This window comes from Trichomycterus rosablanca, chromosome 15 (genome assembly GCF_030014385.1).
Source record: "Trichomycterus rosablanca isolate fTriRos1 chromosome 15, fTriRos1.hap1, whole genome shotgun sequence".
NCBI classification, from domain to species: domain Eukaryota; kingdom Metazoa; phylum Chordata; class Actinopteri; order Siluriformes; family Trichomycteridae; genus Trichomycterus; species Trichomycterus rosablanca.
Window position 1 is genome coordinate 22442848 of NC_086002.1, and position 14787 is coordinate 22457634.

The 14787-nt window shown below is 46.3% G+C and overlaps 2 non-coding genes and 2 pseudogenes across 2 annotated transcripts; 1 reads left to right on the forward strand and 3 right to left on the reverse strand.

Moving 5' to 3' along the window:
- Positions 1-645: 645 nt before the first annotated feature.
- trnam-cau (transfer RNA methionine (anticodon CAU)) lies at positions 646-718 on the forward strand. Its single transcript has one exon. It is a non-coding gene; the product is annotated as a tRNA-Met (tRNA).
- A 793-nt stretch (positions 719-1511) lies between these two features.
- trnam-cau (transfer RNA methionine (anticodon CAU)) lies at positions 1512-1584 on the reverse strand. Its single transcript has one exon. It is a non-coding gene; the product is annotated as a tRNA-Met (tRNA).
- A 1364-nt stretch (positions 1585-2948) lies between these two features.
- LOC134329641 (5S ribosomal RNA) lies at positions 2949-3067 on the reverse strand (annotated as a pseudogene).
- Positions 3068-5008: 1941 nt separating this feature from the next.
- Positions 5009-14537, reverse strand: LOC134328749 (serine/threonine-protein kinase pim-1-like; annotated as a pseudogene).
- Positions 14538-14787: the final 250 nt, after the last annotated feature.

Below are 14787 nucleotides of genomic sequence, written 5' to 3' on the forward strand. Positions count from 1 at the left end.
ACTTCCTGTATATTGTTCCTACCTTTTCCGTCAGAGCTGCCGTTTGTAAATTTGTTTCGGCATTGGTAAAAGTTTTTCAGCTCTTGTAAATTTGTTTCGGCACTGGTAATTTTGTTTTTACCTTTGTAATTGTGTTTTCTAAAATGTATTTTTTTTTTACCTTTGTAATTTTGTTTTTACTGTTGTAATTTTGTTTTCTAAAATGTTAATTTGTTTTGCACTTCTCGGCCACCGTAGTTTTGCCCTTTTGATATTAAACTTTCCCTGATTTAAATTCCATGAGTGTCTGGTCACTTTCTGCCTCGTGACATGTTGGTATTTTAATTAAAATATAAAGTATGTAAACAATCGTGATTGTCTCATTTCTAACATCGTGTGAAAACGTTCATGCAAATGAACCAAATTAATCGTGAAAATCGCCCAGCACTAGTTTGATTCTCATCCAGTTCTTGATGCTTACATTTAGATTCTGCTTTTCAATATTATTATCAGATGTCTCACTGTAAATAGAACAGGTAGTGACCATACACTTACAGTCAGAAGGGTGTGAGTTTGATTCTCATCCAGTTCGTGATGCTCACATTCAGATTCTGCTTTTCAACATTGTGCCTAAACTACAACTACAAAAACTGTCAGATTCAGTCTAGCGCGTTAGCGCAGTAGGTAGCGCGTCAGTCTCATAATCTGAAGGTCGTGAGTTTGATCCTCACATGGGCCAAGGAAGTTGAGGGATCATTGTAGTTACTGTGCCCAATCCAGTGTTTCTCAAAGTGAGTGGCATGACAGGGGAGCCAAGTCTGACGGGCGGAGAAATGAAGTACAAAACCAATGCTTTAACATCAGAATCTTTTTTTTACGGTGAATAATAAGCAAACTGCTTTCAGGTTGGCAGTATTCATTCTGATAGAGAGTCTAGATCAGGGGTGCACACTACGTCAATCACACAGTACACGCTGGTACATCATTCCTCATTCAAACAGGTCAGCGTGACTGACATGAAATGTGGCCACTGTTTCTTTAATTTGCGGTTTGTTACCATAACTACGCCTCAGCACGTCTAATCACTGCTAATCTAGAAAGTTTTCATTTAGCCAGTTTGCTGACAGAGACATTTTAACCCCAAAATCTGACATTCTTATGAAACGCTGCACTTAGATAAGACAAGACACTTAAATTACTAATATAGAAAATTTCACTGGATCCTGTAAAAACTACATTTCTACAACTCACTACATGAAAAGGTGCTGTAACCATAAACAAATTAGATAGTAAAGCAATAAGGCACCAGAGACCGTGCACTACTGCTATGATTTTATCACGGGGGAAGTTATCTTTAACATGAAACCCATCTGCAAACTGGGCTTAGATCAGAATCTAAATTCTAAAACTCACACCCTTCTGACTGTAAATGAATGTTTACTACCTGTTTTATTTATGATGAAAGTCACTAAATGACATGAAACCAGTCTGCTAACTGGGCTTGGATTAGGCACAGTGACTAAATGAGGCCTTGCCCCGTGTGAGGATCGAACTCACGACCTTCAGATTATGAGACTGACGCGCTACCTACTGCGCTAACGAGGCTGACAGCAACAGGGCTAGACTGAATCTGGCAGTTTTTGTAGTTGTAGTTTAGGCACAATATTGAAAAGCAGAATCTAAATGTAAGCATCAAAAACTGGTTGAGAATCAAACTTACACCCTTCTGACTGTAAGTGTATGGTCACTACCTGTTCTATTTACAGTGCTGATTAAAGTCACTAAATGACATGAAACCAGTCTGCTAACTGGGCTTAGATTAGGCACAGTAACTAAACTGGTACATCAAGGTCCTTGCCCCATGTGAGGATCGAACTCATGACCTAAATGTAAGCATCAACTGGATGAGAATCAAATAGGGCTGCACGATATATCATTACAGCATCGTCATCGCAATGTGTGCATGCGCAATAGTCACATCGCAGGACGTGCGATGTCACTTCATGCAAATTAAATCAAATTCGTCATGCTACAAATTTTTTGCTGCTTGAACTAAAATTCACACCTTCTCATTTTCCATGACATATCTACCAGTGTGTTCAAAAACCTAGTGAGCTAGTTAGCGATTCCATCAGGTTTCGCGTTTAGCATTTAGCATCTTGCCATTAAAAACTGTGGAATGAGGTGGGACGGCACTAACATGTCAATTTAACATCTGGATTCGTGTACAGAAAACTGTTTCATTTGCTGACAAGCCCAAACTTGCAAATAAAAACACTCGTTAAAAATCAATAATTATTTATTTACTTTTAAAAAATAACTTCCTGTCCGCACCGTCAGCCATGTTTATTTTTCTGTGAGAGAAGATATGCCGCAATGAATTCTGGGATTGCCTTCATCACTAGGGACGCTTCCGATTCTCACTCGTTCTTAAGTAAAAATAACATTGAAATATTAAGATGCCTCAGTAGTGAGCTTAGTAACTAAGGCATCTCGGATTTTGAACAGGTGTATTAGGTGTACTACTTGAAGAGGTTTTGATTGTGAAATAAAATAATAAATGACCAATTTTGTCAATCCTGTTAATTCCCTCATGTGATATTGAAGCTTTCTTAGTTTAATGCTCAGTTTCAACCCACTACAAAGATGTAGCTTGTCATAATCTTTTGTATCCTTTGTAGGCACCACCCTTTTTCACAGATGAGCCCTTTATTTAGAGTAAGATATTATTAATAATGTGGTGAAAATTTTTGCACTTTTTTTAATATTGCAATATACATATCGCAGGGAAAAGAAAAATCACAATGTCAGTTTTTTCCAATATCATACAGGCAGGATGGATAAGTGTTTTACTCAGAATGAAAGTGACAGCTGGCCTTTTTCTTCACGTATTGCTTTGATGATGATGAAGAAAAAAGAAAATGTTCGGCTCCTCCAGCAGGAGGTTGAAGTAAAGATGTGTGATGAAAAGCTTCCAGCACCTGGTATTCCCAGGCAGTCTCCCATCCAAGTACTAAACAGACCCTACCCTGCTTAGCTTCCGAGATCTGACAAGATCAGGCGTTCTCAGGGTGGTATGGTTGCAAGTGAGAGATCCTACAAATAGCTTCACGTTTCTAGTCGTCCATCCTTCAGCCTTTCACTTCGCGAGGTTTAGTCTTTATTTTTCTTTTATTCTACATGCCCCGTTTTAAAATGCGTTCGATAGTGGCAAAACACAACAAGAACAACACACACCACACAGCTGCTAAACCCCTTTTCACCTCAACTGCTCATTTCATGCCTCTTCAACATCTTACAAAAACACTTGGGACGGGGGAGCCTTTATAAACTAATCAAGCTCGCAGTTCATTCTTTTATAGACGGTGGTGTTTATGCTTTTGCACTTCAACCCAGGACAAGATAGTGTTTACTTTTTCTGAAGAGCAGAGACTAATGGTACCATCTCAAATTATATCCACCGCCCTATGTAGTGCACTATGATATGATAGATAACTACTTATTAATCATTCAGTGACTGCTAAAAGAAATGGTTTGTACTGTTAGGAAGTACCCCAAGTAGGGCATAGGCGACATTTGAGATGGGCCCACAGTCTCCTCCTAAACGGCGTTACTAACGAAGCAGAGGCTCTGAACTCTAACTCACCTTCTTTGCTCTTTGGCTATGCTGTAGTTCCTCACTGCCAAACAGGTTGTCCAGTTTCCTGCACTTTCCTGCATCTGTTTGCAGCTTTTTTTTTTTTTTTTTTTTAAATCACGGTGCTTTTTCTGCACCTCCTTTATGCTTTTTCGACCCTTTCTCCATCTCGCACTCATTCATAGTTTTTGTACTGGTGGTTGTGATTACGGTTTATCCTGGGGGAGGGACATTTCTGTGATTGGCCAATGGACATGCAGTGAGGATACTGTGGTGGGCCAATGCACACTTCAGGATTATTTAAAACAGAATGTATTTTTCACTTCCTCAGCGAAAACTCCCGACCCTCCCGATGACCAGTCCATCCCTGACCCTGGTGCATTTCAGACCCAGCAACACCTTTAGTCACCTTTACACAAACACTGCTTCATCCCAGGGACAAGAGACTTCACACCAATTGGTCAGCCACCCATAAAGCCCTCCTAGTCAGTTTAACCCCAATTCACACCTGGCAGGGTGGGGCAACGACTCTCAAATGAGTAACACCTTGGCTCTTGTGAGCCAAGAAGCAAAAGAGGTCCAACAGAAGAATATTTAAAAGGAATTCTCAGTATGAAATATTCAAACTATGGCTAAAAGTTAGCATATGCAGTGCTTTGCTTGGTGGAACGTGAATAATTTCTAATTAATTAGTCGTTGATGAAGATTTCCGTCTATAATATTTCATCACTTATGTGAACAGTTGCCTGTTCATTTCTGTTCACGTTGTTTAATGACTTATGTGAACAGTTGGGTGTTCTTTTCTGTTTCTGTTGTTTAGCGTGTACAGAACAATGAGAGATCTTTGGACAGACATAAGGAGTGCCAGTGGAAGAGTTCTAAACAACAGTGATGTGCTGGGGAGTTGCACAGTCTTGGATTAAACACATGAAAAGTGTTCCTGTTGATGACCACTGGACTAGAGTTTAGGAGATCAGTGCCTTTATGTTGTGTTTTAAATATTTGTTGTTGGAATGTCAGAACATGTCATATGTAACATGTTTTAATGAACAAAATCAGTTTAGTGAAAAGCTTTTTGTTACATGAGATTAGACCCTCTGCTAAGGTCTAAGGTCAGGTTTACTTTAGTGATTTAGGTGAAGTCTTGTTCCCTCGAATGTTGCTGGACAAAATGTGTCTAATTGTCATTTTGATGTGTCAAGGGTCTTTTTGATCATTTCTTTTCATATCCATACATTCTCAGCTGTACAAAACTACAGCTGCAAGAAAAGGTCATTCCAAACTTGTTTAGGATTCATCTACATTTCTGCATCAATTCTTTATAAAATGTGCTCTCCTGTGTTGTGCAAGTCATAAAGTGGGTAAAGAAAATACACACGCCAGTACAAACAGTTTTATTCAATATTTTATTGGTTTTGTTTCATCTCTTGTCTCATACACCACCACAGAGAAGGTCAAAGTGCTTTCAGGACGACAGACGTGGTCGTTGATCTGTAGGGACAAAAAACAATGTGCTGACCGTTAAATGATCATCAACTGCAATCAAGGCACAATACACATGTGTTAAAAGTCTGCAGGTTCCATTCCCAGACACCAACCGTAGATGGTTGTGGTGACTCAAGAACGTTTCATCTTCTGCCAGGTATCAGGGTGCTTGGGCCCAAATCTAATCTGGTTGCTTCTTCCAGTAGGTTAGACTCGTTCATTGATGGGGCTTTCTACAAGACAATTACCCAGAACACACACACACCCATATCAATCATTGATGTTAAATGATGTTAAACTCTTAACTGCCTAAGCCACTTTCTCCAGCACTCACCTTTCTGACCTGGCGTGGTATGTACACGGTGCTGAGGAATGGAGGTGATCTGAACCTCAGCCAGAAACCTCTGGATGTGTTCTTGTAGCAGACCTGGGCTGTGGTGGTGAAAACATAATGTGAGATTGATTTCCCTCATGTGTTAAGGGGATGTTAAGCTAATAATTATCTGAGGGGGGAAACAGATGAAAAGCAGCTTGAAAAACTAAAAAAGTATTATTCAGTCGACTGACTCATCAAGCTGATCCACAAAATGTTGCTGATCTCCAAATCATTCCTGTTGTGTTTTTCTGGTGATCATGCTCTCAGATTACTTTGACATAGCATAAAAGCAATCAGTGGACGGTTTTGTTCATACACATTTAGTCATTGCTTAGTCTCCGATATGCTCACCCATGATTTGTCTGCTACAAACCCGTGCAGGTGCCTGTAAAGTAAAGAAAAAAAAAAAAAAAACAGTTTGACATGAGGAATTGTTGTTATAGCTATAAAAATGTATGATTTTATTTGGTTAAAAGTTCTTTACACACCAATTACTAAACTGGTGTCTTTAATGTTATTAGCAAAATGTAACGATGATTCATTGCAACATGTGATCTGGCCTATATGCTAACACAGACTCTTAGCTATATCCATTTAGGTCTATCCTTATGTGTTCTGACTGACCTGGACTTAGTTCCTAAGGATCTCTGGAAACCAGTGGTGCTCCAGGATCATCTCGAGGCTGGGTCTCTTATTCGGATCCTTCGCCAGGCAGCGTCTGATCAGATGACGGCAGGCTGTGCGTGCAGTGATGGGGTCGTTACAACATTGTAATAGAAACTATTTAACATCATTTAAAAAAAACGAAAAGAGACGTGTTTCTTATGTTTCTGCATTTTCTTACCCTTAGACACACCAGCTTTGAAGATCAGGTGTCCAGCAGCGATCTCCCTCTCATTCCAGAATGGCAGCTCTCCACACACTAGAACAAACAAAAGGACGCCCAGGCTCCACACCGTTGCAGCGCAACCGTGATACTTACCTTCCTCGATCCATTCAGGTGGGGCGTATAGCATGGTGCCTGAATAAACGTGAGAGAAACGGGTCTCACACACACGGCTTTCCTATGCCATCGCTGTCATCTGTGTGTCATAGCTACTGAACGCCGAGGTACAATTACCTGCAAAACGTCTGTAGGGGGTCGACTTCAGCAAGTCCCCACAGCCAAAGTCTATGAGCTTGACCTCTAAGGTGTGGAAACTGACCAGAAGGTTCTGCTCCTTGATATCCCGATGGAGAACCCCGCGATTACGGCAGTGACAGGCGGCGAGAACCACCTGCCACATGATCATCTGAGCCAGACATTCGGGAAGTGAGCCGTTCCTTCGGTATTCGTAGAGGTCCATGCAGCGGGCGGGTCACTCCAGGATCAAGACGTAGCACTCGGGCATGTCGAACCATTCCAGGAGCTCCAGGACGTATTTACAGCGAGGTGGCTCGGACACCATCAGCATCAACGCCACCTCTACAGGGAGAGCGTTCTTCTCGCCAAGCTAATATTTGAGCAGACATGGTTAGCATGGGGTTGGAATAGGCAGAGTGACGGTTACATTAGATGCTATTTTGCATTTTAATGCATCATGTCGTTTATAAGATAAGGTTTTTTTATATGGTTGATGCATCTTTGTTATATTTCACAAGTGAAACAAATGTCACTTACAATGGTGATGAATCTCTTCAGCACAACCTTAATAGCAACCTATTAAAACATGCAAAACAAAACGATTCAAATCAGGAACGAATATTACGGGAACGTACTTTACAGCTCGGCCAACAATAACCAAAAGGGCCGTTCGCTTTTTAACTGCAAGTTTGATGACATGTGTAGTCATTGTAATGATCGACAATTCTCGTGTCACTCTGAGCAGAGCTGAGTAAATATCTCACCTGTTTTCCATCGGCCTCACGAAGTCCTGCAAACACAGAACCGCAGCCTCCTTTCCCCAGAAGCTTTCCCACTCTGTATCGGCTATTGAAGCACTCTGTAAAGCGGGGCGTGTTGTTAATCAGTAAAGTTCTCAGTAAAACTCGTGAGCAGTATGATTTAAGCTCTAGAAAATATTTGTTCTATGAAAGGTGTGAGGCTGGACAGACCTTCAGAAGGAGCGCTGCCTCTCTGGACCGAGTGCTTTCCTGTAGTCGTGCTCTCATCACCAGCTGTTGTTCACACAAATGTCATTTAATCGCTGTTAGTCAATGATCTCTAACACATCAGATGTACAACACGTGTCTAGAGCTTTACAGAGTCATACGTTACAAATGTTTTATCATTAAATCCTACCAGTTCACAATATCATTGAATGGTTCAGTAAAGCTCTGGCTGACCTGTGTGGATGGAGTCGCTGGAGGAAGTGCTGGTGCTCAGTTCCTCCGGGCTCTCTTCAATGTGTGAGGTCCCTCCAACTGTAGCTTCAACGCTCTCGACTTAAAAGACGTGTTTTGTGTTAGAATCAGCGTTTTATATCGACTTTCAAACAGTCACAGAGTGAATCTTTCAAACCCACCTGAAGTTCCAGAAGCGGATTGTGGACGTAGCGAGTCACTCTGTGTGTGTTGTGATCCACGTGATTTAGAGGAGCTACTGGATCCTTCCTGTTCTGGGCTCAAATCCACCACCTCATCTGATCGGGAAGTGATGGAGTCGTCTGTTCTGTCACCATCGGTGTTAGCAACCATGTTCTGAATGGTTCTGATCCAAGCCTCTCTATTCTCCTCTAAATCAGCCTGCAATACCCAGATCCTACACACACACACACACACACACATACACACACCCTGAACATGGCACGAATCTACAGCACAACAGAGTGCTCTGGTTTTCATGTCATTTCTATTATAAAGAGAGTAAAATGTTCCTTTTTCAATTCATCTTTCTTTGGCAGAACTGTTGCACAGCCACGCCCTTCAGCGTGTCATAATAAAAGAAAGAAAATGAATTTTCATGCCTGATGGTACACTGGACTTACTTTGTAGGTGAAACCACCTGGAAGCAGCAACGGCGTCCGATGCTCCTGTAGTGTTTGGCCGTGCACTGGCGTAAATCGGCTATGTCCACCATGCTATTCTGCTGGGGCACAAAAGGTTTCTCAAACATTTCGTTACCTCTAATATTCCAGTTTTAAATCAAAGCACAGGCAAGACAACTCAAACTTTAGCAAACGAGTGCTTAAAACTGATTGTTCAGGAGCAGTTTCTCCTTTTCATGTTGATTTTGATGAAGGCCACCATTGCTACTGATTTTACTTTAGACAAAGGACACGTGACTAACCCTGGATTTCTTCTTGTACATAAGGTGGTTGTCCTGAATCAGGAACCAGCGCCTGAAGGAAAGAAACAGAAACAAAAAGAAATCACAGAAAGAAAACAAGTGCATAGTACTGAAATGGTTCTGCAGGGTTTCTATAACGAGGCCTGTAGTAGCTGGTGAACGTGCCCCACGTTTTGTCATTTTTTAGTTTGCTTCTCCCGTCGGAGGTTCCGATCGGTTTTTCTGTTGCCCTTTTATTTTCCCTGTTTATTTTTCTGTTTATTATTATTAAATAAAATATATAATTTGTATTTATCTCTGCGTGTGAGTCCTCCCTTCTTCCCACGTGACAGAAAGGTGCGACCAGTTATGGACTCAGCAGAGCCCCAACAGCTCGCGGACGTGTTACGCCACCAAGGTGTGGCGTTGGGCAGACATGAGGTGGCCCTTAATGAGTTGGCTCAGCGGGTAGCTACGCTCACCTGGCATCCGCCAACCTCTGAGCCCATCCCAAATCCCGTGACCCACTCTGGGGAGTCTGGAGTCCGCGACACCCCCATACCTCCCCCCGAAAGATTTTCGGGGGACGCTAAGAGGTGTCGCGGCTTTCTCCTTCAATGTGCACTAGCGTTCGAACTACAACCCTCTCGCTATCCTACCGAGCGTTCTAAAGTCGCCTACATCGTGTCCTTGTTGTCAGGTAGAGCATTAGAGTGGGCTACTGCCCTCTGGGAGCAAAATGCCCCTGAGTGCTCATCCGAAAGCGCTTTCAAGGAAGCCCTTAAGGAGACCTTTTTTCACCCTTCGGGGGGCCGCGAGGTGGGTCCACGCCTTCTCGAGCTCACCCAAGGTAGTCGATCAGTAGCGGATTATGTTATTGAGTTTCGAACGCTAGCAGCAGAGTGTGGTTGGGACGAGGGAGCCCTTACCGCCATCTTCCATCGTGGTCTCTCTGGTAAGATCAAGGACGAGCTCGCCACTAGGGACCCACCCACTACACTAAAGGCCTTTTATACGCTGGCGACATCCGTCGACACGCGCCTTCGCCAGCGTGCGCGAGAACGGAGTACCTGTCCTCCGTTTGTTCGTGCACAGGTCTCTCCTAGAGCTTCTCCACCCGAACCGGATCCCGAACCCATGCAGCTTGGGTCGACGGGACCGGATGCCCTTCCGGCATCTGGCTCATCTCCCCAACATCGACGACCTTTAAACAGGTAGGCCGCTCTCGTGCCAGGGAGACGAGAGAGGGCCCTATTAACATCCCTACTCAGGGCCTGTTCCTATCGGCCCAGTTGTCTTGGGGTTCGGGAGACACAAACCTTAGGGTTTGTGTGGATTCGGGGGCGGTAGAGAGCTTTATGGACATCAATCTGGTACGCAGGCTGGGGATAGAGGTCCAACCGCTAACCAGGCCGGTCTCGGTCCATGCAGTTGATGGCCGAGCCGTAGCGGGCAGCCCGGTTACCCACCGGACGCAACACTTGACGTTGCGACTGAATGACCACGAGGAACGGATTACTTTTTTAGTGACTCACGTTCCTCACCTCCAGGTGGTCTTGGGGCACTCGTGGCTGCAAAGACACAACCCCCAGATCGACTGGGCCTCCGGATCAATCTTCATCTGGGGAACACGGTGCCGAGATTCGTGCTTGCTTCAGGCTGGCGCGAATCCCGACCCGCCAGTACCCAAGATGGAGACCCCGGATCTGGCCACAGTTCCTCCTGTGTACCATGATTTACGGGAGGTTTTTAGCAAGTCCCGGGCGCAGAACTTGCCCCCCCACAGACCGTTCGACTGTGCCATTAATTTGTTGCCCGGCACTACTCCCCCTAGAGGGCGCCTTTTCTCGCTCTCCGGTCCAGAGAAGGTAGCCATGGAGGAGTATGTGCGCGAGGCCCTTAAACAGGGGTTCATCCGTCCTTCGTCCTCCCCAGCTGGGGCAGGGTTCTTTTTTGTCAACAAGAAGGACGGCACCTTGCGCCCCTGTGTCGACTACCGCGGTCTGAATGCCATAACGATCAAGGATCGGTACCCGCTGCCGCTGATGGCCACGGCTTTCGAAGCCCTTCAGCGAGCATCTGTTTTTACGAAGCTCGATTTACGCAGCGCGTACAATTTGATTCGGATCCGGCAGGATGATGAATGGAAGACTGCGTTCATTACGCCCACTGGCCACTATGAGTATCGAGTGATGCCATTTGGGTTAATGAATGCCCCCGCAGTCTTCCAGAGGTTTATCAATGAGGTCTTGCGGGAGACTCTTGATAGATTCGTCTATGTCTATCTAGACGATATTCTTATCTTTAGTCGGTCCATCGACGAGCACGTAGGGCATGTCCGACGGGTTCTCCAGCTTTTGCTCGATCACCAGTTGTTCGTCAAGCTGGAGAAGTCTGTCTTTCACTCCCCCACGGTTTCTTTCCTGGGGTTTGTAGTGGCTGAGGGCACCCTTCGCATGGACCCGGCTAAAGTCGTTGCTGTGGAGAAGTGGCCAACTCCAAGTTCTGTACGCCAGACGCAAAGGTTTTTGGGCTTTGCAAATTTTTTCCGGCGTTTCATCCAGAACTTTAGCTCCGTCGCCGCTCCATTAATGGTCCTTACGGGCAAAGTCCCTTTCAAGTGGTCGGTGCAGGCCCAACAGGCTTTTGACAAGCTAAAAGCTCTCCTGACGACTGCACCAGTTTTGCAGTTGCCCGATCCTGAGGAACCCTTCGTGGTCGAAGTGGACGCCTCAGAGATCGGGGTAGGGGCAATTTTGTCCCAGGAAGTGGGGCCAGGAAGGAAGCTGCATCCGTGTGCCTTCTTTTCGCACCGCCTGACTCCGGCTGAGCGGAATTACCCGGTCGGAGACAGGGAACTTTTAGCCATTAAGTTGGCTTTAGAGGAGTGGCGACATTGGCTCGAGGGGGCCAAACATCCTTTTCTTGTCTGGACAGATCACAAGAATTTGTCGTTCATCCAGCAAGTAAAAAGGATGAACTCACGTCAGGCCCGGTGGTCCTTAATTTTTGGTAGGTTCCACTTCACACTGTCTTATAGACCGGGATCCAGAAACACTAAACCGGATGCCCTGTCTAGACAGTGGGAACCGACTAGGCCGGAGACCGGACCTGATCCCGTGATCCCCTCGACCCAGATAGCTGCCCCAGTCACCTGGGGCATCTCAAAGGTCATTCGGGACGCCCAGCGGGCTGAACCCGACCCCGGTGTGGGACCTCCTGACAGGCTGTATGTACCTTCTACCGTACGGCGTCAGGTTTTTGAGTGGGCTCATGCTTCCCCGTTTGCGGCGCACCCAGGCGTGACTAAGTCCCTGGAGTTGCTGCGCCGAAGATTTTGGTGGCCGGGGATGGAGAACCAGGTACGTGACTTCGTCCGTGCCTGCTCTGTGTGCGCTCTGAATAAGAGTCCCAGGGAACGCCCAAGGGGCCTTCTCCATCCGTTGCCGATACCAGCTAGACCGTGGTCCCATATTGCCCTGGACTTTGTGACAGGCTTGCCAAGGTCCAGAGAATTCACGGCGGTATTGGTAATTGTCGACCGGTTTACCAAATCTTGCCTGTTTGTTCCGCTGCCCAAGCTACCATCCGCCATGGGTACTGCGCGAATCATTCTGCAACATGTGGTGAGAGCACATGGGGTCCCGTCAGACATTGTGTCTGATCGGGGCCCGCAGTTTGTGAGCCAGTGCTGGCGGGCCTTCTGCCAACTTATTGGCGCTAAGGCCAGCTTATCCTCGGGGTATCACCCCGAGTCGAACGGGCAGTCGGAAAGGCTGATCCAGGATCTGAGCAAGATGCTTAGATGCCTGACAGCAGGGAATCCGACCACGTGGTCGGATAAACTTTTGTGGGCAGAGTTTGCTCACAATACCCTGCATCATTCGGCGATTGGTATGTCACCGTTTGAGGCTCAGTTCGGGTACCCTCCGCCGCTCTTTCCTGAGCAGGAGCAGCAGGTAGCGGTCCCGTCTGTACAGCTTCATGTCCGCCGCTGCCGCGCCGCCTGGCGTTGAGCAAGGCAGGCACTTGTGGCCACCCAGCGCTCTGTGAAGCGCAAAGCTGACCGCAGGCGGCAGCCGGCTCTTACCTTCCGGCCAGGCCAACGGGTACTTGTTTCAACGAGGGATCTCCCCTTTCGAGGTGCCCCTCACAAGTTGGCGCCCAAGTACATTGGTCCGTTCAAGGTGGTAAAGCGGATCAACCCGGTGACGTATAGGTTGGAGCTTCCTCCCAAGATGAAAGTGCATCCAACCTTCCATGTCTCCCAAATCCGACCATTTATTTGCGGGGGAGTTTCACCCCCTCCCAAGCCTCCCGCCCCTCGTATCATCCAAGGTGCCCCTGCCTTCACTGTCCGCCGGCTGATGGATAGCAGGAAGGTCCAGGGTAGCACCCAATACCTGGTGGATTGGGAGGGTTACGGCCCTGAGGAACGTTCATGTGTACCGGCTCGTCAGATCCTGGACCCTGAACTGATCCGCGAGTTCCGTAGGAACCGAGCTGCGGGTCTTGGGACCTCAGGAGCTGTCCCTAGAGGAGGGGGTCCTATAACGAGGCCTGTAGTAGCTGGTGAACGTGCCCCGGGTTCCCAGCGAAACAGGTGTTACAGAGCTCAGAAAACAAGGCCTTAAGTGGTAGGTGGCTCATTAGGGCTGATCACCCGCAGCTGTGGGGCTGGCTATTTAAGCCAGCTCCGTGCAGCAGCGGGTGTCGCACCTTTTGTTTGTTTTCGCTCTCCTGGTGGCAGCTCGTCCACACTCTGTTCGTAGCCTTAGGTGGTTCCCCTGGTGGCACAAGGCCATTAGGGTGTGTAGACCGCAAGGTCGAGGTAGTCAGTATTCCTTTCTCCTCTTAGACATAGCGTGGTGCGACGCCGTGCAGTCCTCGTACTGCTGTTTGTTTATTTCCATTAGCATTTAGCATTAGCGGTTGCATACACGCTGTGAATCGGCGCTGGTTCAAGTGCTCCGCCACATTGCTTATATTGAATCTATTCATTGGATTCCACAACCGCTGGGTGGTGACTCCGTAAGGTACTCGGTTGGTCTGCCAGCAACCCCGGTTCGAATCCGCATGTTTGAGCTTGCCTAATCTGAACTTGTATCTTTTCTCTTTTTCAGATCGGTGTGCTTCAGCTACGGCGACCGTAAGCTGATCTGTCACCGATTGATTCCCACGCTAGCCTACCGCTGTGCTGGGGCTAGAAGTCAGCGGAGGTTTTTTCCCGCAACGGTGCTCCGTAGCGCTTTCAGCGTCTACGCGCGTTTTGTTAACCCGTGCCAGAGTGGCGCGGTGGTAACGCTCCCGGCTCTCGCCTAGAAGACCGGGGTTCGCGTCAGCTCTCTTCAGTTTTTTCCTTTTTGTCATTTTTTGGTTCGCTTCTCCCGTCGGAGGTTCCGATCGGTTTTTCTGTTGCCCTTTTATTTTCCCTGTTTATTTTTCTGTTTATTATTAATAAATAAAATATATAATTTGTATTTATCTCTGCGTGTGAGTCCTCCCTTCTTCCCACGTGACAGTTTCACCTGTAACTAATACAATGATATAAAATGAGCTTCACATTAAATCATTCAGAGTTGAATCGTCGTGTATTCTGATTTAACAAGCCGTTGATCAGTCTGAGTCAGTAACATGTACAATGTTTAGGAAACGATTACTATGATGATACGAGGTGTTTAATTATCCATTCATTTCTACCTAAATGTTTGCTCATCGTGTGTTCTAGCTCTCTACAAACCTGCTCCATGTTTTAAAGACATTACTGGCCCTCTTCAACAAGTATCCCTCCATAACTATCTGGTTCTCTGCATCCACGCTGCCCTCCGGTTCGATCTCGCCACCACAGACGTCCTGAAAAGACATCTGAGGACGAACTCGATCGAACGGCCAGCACAGACGTAGACTGGTCAAAAAGCGTCGCATTAGAGAAGGACGGTCGGTAGCACGTCTCTCCTGTTCAGCAGCCATCGTGAGAAATTATGTACAAACACTGAAGGTTCAACTAAACTGAGCTCTCATAGAACACTCAGTGTCATCACAATGATGTCACAAAGGTAGAAG